This window comes from Cervus canadensis, chromosome 32 (genome assembly GCF_019320065.1).
Source record: "Cervus canadensis isolate Bull #8, Minnesota chromosome 32, ASM1932006v1, whole genome shotgun sequence".
Lineage (NCBI taxonomy): Eukaryota > Metazoa > Chordata > Mammalia > Artiodactyla > Cervidae > Cervus > Cervus canadensis.
The window spans coordinates 27,646,707-27,654,131 of NC_057417.1; the positions used below are offsets into that span (position 1 = coordinate 27,646,707).

General features: G+C 45.8%; 1 pseudogene; it reads left to right on the top strand.

Moving 5' to 3' along the window:
• The first annotated feature begins 698 nt into the window (after positions 1 to 698).
• LOC122433573 lies at positions 699 to 6,061 on the top strand (annotated as a pseudogene).
• The last annotated feature ends 1,364 nt before the right edge of the window (positions 6,062 to 7,425 follow it).

The following is a 7,425-nucleotide window of genomic DNA, read 5'->3' on the forward strand; positions in this document are numbered from 1 at the left end:
CCCCTGCATCACAACCACTGAACTCCTGCGCACCCTAGAGCCCGTTCTCTGCAGCAAGAGAAGCCGCCGCAATGAGAAGCCCATGCACCACGACCAGAGAACGCCAGATTCTGAAGCCCCGGGGGGTTGAGAACTGCTCTTCTGTGGGTCTCCTCCATCCCCCTCCCAGTCCTCGGGCTCAGGGGCTCACCCGTGCTCACTTCCTCCCCTACCCTTGGGTTACGATTATACATTTTGATCCACCAGCCGTGGGCTGTAACAGAGCTTATTAACTCAGTTTCAGTGAGTCACATGACAGGTTTTGTCTGGAGCAGGGTGCTCTCCCAAACACCGGCCAACTTTGGTTTCACAAAGCTCTGTCTCTCCCTGACCACAGCAACTCCCGGCACCCTCTCCGTCTCGGGGATATCTCAAGGTAGCATGAGAAAGACTGGGTGACTCCACGCATTGTCATCGTGCTGGGGGCCCACCCAGAGGCGGGGCAGGAGGGTGTCCCCTTCCTACTCACAGACTGACTATGCACAACCAAGGCTCACATTCTAAAGAGAGACCAAGGCCAAGGCAGGCTGGGACTCTGGTGGACAGTTCAGCTGCCCGCAATCAGCATTGCAATGAGGGCCTGCTTTCTGCAGAGGCACTTAATGGCCATCAGATAAATGAGGCAGGAGAAAGTGGTGGGGGAGCACAGAGACACCGGAATGGGCACAGAAGAGTCAGCCGGGTGCCCTGGCCATAGCAGGACCGGCTTCAGCTTCTCAGCCTCCCGCCTTAACTGAGCCTGCAGTTAACACTCACTCAGCAGTTACCACGTGCCAGGCATTAAGATAAGTGTTTCCCGTGCATTAAGCACCTTGTTTCATCCTCATGGCCGACCCATGAGGCAGATAGTCCTGTTACGCTCATTTTACAGATGTGGAAACTGAGGCCAGGGAGCTCAATTAACTTCCTCCAGCATCACAGAGCCAAAAATGGAGGGGCCTGGGATCAAACCCATCTGACGCCTCAGACCAAGTGGTCTCTCCCTTATTTATTCATTTTTCTTTGTCACTTAAACTGATTGACTTGGTTTGCATTTCCTCAGAAACAAACCCTGAGATGAGGGCCCAGGAGTATGTAGTTTATTTAGGAGAAGCAGACACACCAGCAAGAAGGGCAGGCAGCCAGAAGGGTGTGTTGTCAAGCCTGTAATTGATTGTGAAACACAGCAAATTGTTGGCAGATGGCAGAGTACACATCCCCCATGGCTTTTTCCACTGAGGAGTTAGGGACTGGGGATGGTGGTTAGACATCTATTTTATTTTTGTTAATTTTATTTGTACTATATTTATTAACAGAACATGATGTTTTCCTTTCTACTACTACACTGATGCATGCTCAGTGGCTCAGTCATGTCCAACCTTTTCAACCCCATGCTATAGCCCACCAGGTTCAACCCCTGTCCGTGGGATTCTCCAGGCAAGAATACTGAAGTGGGTTGCCATTTCCTTCTTCAAGACATTCACTCTAATTAGCCATTGGTTGAGGGCTGCCTGGGGCTCTTCATTCCCTGGTATTTCTGGCAAGGAATGAAGTACCCAGACACAGAGCCACAGATCCTCCTGACTGTTGGAAGAAGTCAGGAGCACATTGAAGGTACAGCCCGAGGGAAAGGGGCAGAGACAATACAGCTTCTGTACACTTTACTCCAAAAGGGATAAGTGCACGTAGTAAGAAGTTTAAACACCCCAGAAAAGTACTAATAAAGATGTCGTAATATCTTCTGTCTCCCTGACTCCCATTCTGACTTGCCAAAGGCAACCACCCTTGATAGTCTGAGTCTGTCAAGTTGCTAAGCATACAAGCATCTTTATTTACACAAATAGGATCATACAGTACCTGCCCTTATGCACCTTGCTCTTTTTTTTTTTTTTAACTTAAAAATATGTCTTGGGGGACTTCCCTAATGGTCCAGTGGTTAAGAATCCACGTTGCAATGCAGGGGACGTGGGTTTTATCCCTGGTCTGGGAATTAAAATCCCGCATGCCACAGGGCAACTAAGCCCGTGAACTCCAACTACTGAGCCCGCGCTCTGAGCCAAGAGAAGCCACCACAAGGAGAAGCCCGAGTACCACAACTAGAGAGTGGCCCCTGCTCGCCACAACTAGAGAAAGCCCACGTGGAGCAATGAAGAGCCCATGCAGACAACAATAAATAAATGAATTTTTTAAAATCTTAAAAAAAATGCATATCTTGGCTGAATCTCCTATGAATGAGCGATTAGGTTGTTGTCAGTTTTCTCTCACCGTGAATAGCGCCGCCTGCATCCTTGTACATGCATTTGTGTGCAAATGTGTAGGACACATTCCTGGAGGTGGAATTGCTGGGTCAATGGTATGTGTGTTTAACCTTTTAACGCATGCTCCCAGACCATCCAAAGAGGCTGGACCAGGAGACACATGCCCGCTGTAGGACAGAGTTCCAGCTTCTCCACCCTCCCCGGGGGCACGCCTCTCCTCACCATCATCTGCTTCAATCCTCTCATGAGCCTGGCTGCCACTCTACCAGATCTGACGAAACAAACAAGAACCGCCAGATGAGAACCAGAAAAGACATTCCATTCAGGGCTCGCTTCAGCAGAGGAGTCAGATGCGTCATTTGCATTTGGCAGGGACTCAGCAGAGGAGTCAGATGCGTCATTTGCATTTGGCAGGGACTCACGGGCCATTGGGGAGTGGGAGAGTTTCAGCAAGGAAGGAAGTGAGGAACATGTAGTAAAATCTGGCGCACAAGTCATGCTGCCTGAATCAGAAGCAGCTCTGCCTGTCCGGGCTCAAAGTGAGGACAACGGAAAACCCCTGAAGGCTGAATCCACCGCCATCAACTTCCCTGACTACAGAAGCTATTTAGAAACCCCTCAAAGACCCAGTCAGAGTGTTGTGAATGGCCAGGGCAGTCCTGCCAGTCTTTTGAACATCTCTGCTGGTAGTGTATTCGGTTCTTCTCCTGACATGGAAAAATTCACTGAGATTATAAAAAAGATGGACAGCACCATGTGTATGCCCCAGAAGAAAAAGAAGCCCAGGCTGCCAAACTTCCCCGCCCCTCACTTTGCCATGCGGCCTATTCAAGAGGACAGTTTAGAAAAGGTGTTTGATCCCAGCGTGTTTACCTTGGTTTGGGGAAGAAAAAGGAAGGCGAGTTGGAAATGTCAGCAGCTTCACCTTTGATGCAGAATCTTGACACCAAATCCAAATTGGGGCCCAAACGTTCATCCACTGAACAGAGTGTCCTTTTCAAGTCCTTGCAGACTCACACTAATGGGAAAGACGAGCCCCTGGCAGATCCAGAAGTCAATGATAAAGAGAACAAGGATGTCCCAAATGGTGGAGTCAAGAGATCAAGGCTAGAAAAAAGTGCGCTTTTCGCAACCTTGTTACCTTCTCTACCACAAGACAAAATCTTTTCTCCCTCTGTAAAGTCAGTCAATACCATGACCACATCTTTCGGTACAGCTCATAGCAGTTCTCTTTCTCGACCTTCCATGCTGCAGCCCGTGGCTGAGAGTGCCCCATCCTGTGGTTCAGAGAAAGAACCACCAAGTCTGCCAGCCAGTAACTTAAAGGTCTTCAATTTCAACTCGTCAGATACGTCTCATTCGGGATTGAAAAGTCTGAGCCCCATGGAAAAGTGCCTGCAAAAAGAGGAAACCAAAAAGGAGCTGGATCAACGAAGCAACCTTCCCACGCCAGAAACTAAATTTTCTGAATTTTCAAAACTGAAGACCAATGGTGATACGTCTAATCATACTGAAAGTGTTCTTAAATTGAACTTGCCGAGCTATGGAAGCAGTGACACAGACTTCACTGGTCTCTTCAAAGCCAGCCGGTTTGACCCAAGCATTTCTTTTTCTGGAATGGCATTATCAGATACAACAACACTTAGAGGGAGCGTCCAGAATAAAATCAATCTCAGACCTGGAGAAGTAGTGATATACAGTGAGCCCAGCGTCTCAGAGGCGTGTATTGAAGTGTTCAGTGACGTGGAGAATTGTAGCTCCTGGACCCTCTCTCCTGTGATACAAGTAAAAGTCATTTGAGGATGTTGGATGTTGTATGAGAAACCAAAATTTGAAGGGCACTCCATCCCCTTAGAGAAGGAGAATTGGAACTCTCTGGTCTCTGGGGTATAAAAGATATTTTGGAAAGAAATGAGGATGAGGCAGTGTTGACTAAACCTGTGGTGACTGGATCAATCAGACTTGTGGTCTAGGATTACAGAGTTAGTCAGATTGACTTATTTACTGAACCAGAAGGGTTAGGACTTCTAAATTCCTACTTTGATGATACCAAAGAAATGCAGGGGTTTGGCATAATGCAGAAGACTTGTTCCATTAAAGTACATTGGGGCACATGGCTGATTTATGAAGAGCCTGGATTTCAGGGTGTCCTTTTTATCCTGGAACCTGGTGAATACCCTGACATATCCTTCTGGGATACAGAGGAGACATATATTGGATCCATGCGGCCACTGAAAATGGGTGGCTATAAAGCTGAATTCCCTACAGATCCTAAGGTAGTTGTTTATGAAAAGCCTTTCTTTGAAGGAAAATGTATGGAGCTGGAAACTGAGATGGGTAGGTTTATCATGGAAGGAGGTGAAACAGAAGAAACCACTGGAGATGAATATTTGTCATTTATATCAGTGGGATCTATGAAAGTTCTACGAGGCATTTGGGTTGCTTATGAGAAGCCTGGCTTTACAGGTCATCAGTATTTGCTTGAAGAAGGAGAATACAAGTGCTGGAATGACTGGGGAGGTTACAGTGGTGAACTTCAGTCTTTACGACCCATATTAGGTGAATTTTCAAATGCTCACATGATAATGTACAGTAAAAAAAAAACTTTGGATCCAAAGGTTCCAGTATTGATGTATTAGGAATTGTTGCTAATTTAAAGGAGACTGGATACAGAGTGAAGACACAGTCTCTTAATGTACTGAGTGGAGTATGGGTAGCCTATGAAAATCCTGACTTCACAGGAGAACAGTATATACTGGATAAAGGTTCCTATACCAGCTTCGAGGACTGGGGAGGCAAAAACTATAAGATCTCCTCTGTCCAACCCATATGTTTGGATTCTTTCACTAGCCCAAGGAGATGAAATCAGATTCACTTGTTTTCGGAACCACACTTTCAAGGTCACAGTCAATGTTTTGGAGAAACAATAAGTCAAACTGATGATTCATTCTCTACCAAGTCTTGTAGAGTTTTAGGAGGCAGCTGGGTTGCATATGATGGAGAAAATTTCTCTGGGAATCAGTACGTGTTGGAAGAAGTCCACTATCCTTCGCTCTCTGCAATGGGATGCCAACCTGGAGCAACTTTCAAGTCTCTTCGTTTTACAGATGTTGAATTTTCTGAACCAACAATTATTCTTTTTGAAAGAGAAGACTTCAAAGGAAAAAAGATTGAATTTAATACAGAAATAGTTAATCTCCAATCCCTAGGATTCAACACGCACATACGCTCTGTCCAGGTGATTGGTGGCATATGGGTTACTTATGAATATGGCAATTACAGGGGCCAACAGTTCCTACTGTCACCAGCAGAAGTACCTAAGTGGTATGAATTCAGTGTGTTACCAAATAGGTTCTCTATGACCTTTTGTTCAGAAGCGAATTTATTTTAGACTTTGAAACAAAGCAACAGGGTTATTCGTGTCAACCAATGGAAACCTAGCGGATCTGAAGCGTCTCAGAATACAGGTCATGGAGGATGTCGGTGCTGATGACCAGATTTGGATTTATCAAGAAGGATGCATCAAATGCAGGATAGCAGAAGACTGCTGCCTGACCATCGTGGGGAGCCTCGTAACCTCCGGCTCGATGCTGGGCCTGGCGCTCGAACAGAACGCTGACAGTCAGTTCTGGAGCATGAAGCCTGACGGCAGGATCTACAACAAGCTTAAGCCAAATTTAGTTTTAGATACCAAAGGGGGCACACAGTATGATCAAAATCACCTTATCCTCAACACTGTCAGCAAAGGGAAGTTCACACAAGTGTGGGAAGCCGTGGTCCTATAGACCCGAATAAAGAACACAGGAAAAATATTTCTGGAAGTCTTCCAGAGCTACCTTACTTAAACAGAAAGAAAGAAAAAAAGGCCTGCTTCTGGAAGCACGAAGAAGAGAGTAGACCTGCTTCTTCAACAACTCAAAAGTCTCTCTTGAATCACAGTCCCGTGACCAGGGCAACCTCTCATCTTATCAAAAGACTGTGATCATTTTAAACCAATCATCTGTCCTCTTGTTTCTTCCCTTTCCTTTCAGGAGCTGCTTAAACAGGTTTCCTCCTTAGCCGCTTTAGGGTGCTTTTTGGGAAAAGTTATACTAAGACCTTAAGAGACGATGTGCGTTTTAAATTATTTCCAAAGATAGAGAACAGGAACAAACTTAACCAACCCTGCAGGTACACTTTAAAGGGAGGGACAGAAGCTCAAGTTTGTAAGGTAGGAGACGCTTCAGCATCTGAGAAGAAATCATTTATTCGGCCTGTAATTTTGGTCCCTGACCCTCTGTTTTCTGGACTCATTAATTATGCTGTTCAGACATATTTTACAGAACTAAGTATAAACCAAGTATGTTTCTGTTAATATTAAAAATTAGCAAATTTACAAAGAAAAAAAAAAAGGAAGGCACAGGGATGTCTTGATTAGAAGCTGTTGGTCAGGAAGCTGGAGAAGGGATAACTATAAGCAGACATCTGTGATTGATTTGGGAGTTTGTTTCTCTAAACATTTTTTTCGTGTGGGAAAAAAGTCTTTATTGAATTTGTTACAATGTTGCTTCTGTTTTTTATGGTTTTTTTTTGGCCACCAGGCATGTGGAATCTTAGCTCCTCTGACCAGGGAATCAAACTGGCACCCTCTGCACTAGAAGGTGAAGAGTCTTAACCACTGGTTTTCAGTCCCTCAGTCGTGTCTGACTCTTTGTGGCCTCATGGACTGTAGCCCACCAGGCTCCTCTGTCCTTGGGATTTCCCAGGCAAGAGTACTGGAGTGGGTTGCCATTTCCTCTTCCAGGGCATCTTCCCAACCCAGGGATTGAACCCAAGTCTCTTGTGTCTCCTGCATTGGCAGACAGGTTCTTTACCACTGGACCTCCAGGGAAAACCCTGGTTTTCTGGGCTGGTTGCTACAGAGTCTCTGCGTCAGAGTTCTGTTGTCACCTATGAGACCAATGTCTATTTGTGGTTCAGTCTGTCATCCCTGAAGATGCAAGCTCTCTTCCATCCTTAGAAAACCACTCTTCTTTTCAGAGGGAAAGCTCAGTCACCATTCAGATGCCAGCTCTTTGCCAAGGATTTCTGCAGGCTCTCTTCCCCCCATCAGAATGTCATCTTTTCTGCGTGGTTTACCCATACCCTTGATTCTGCTTTATATGGTGTT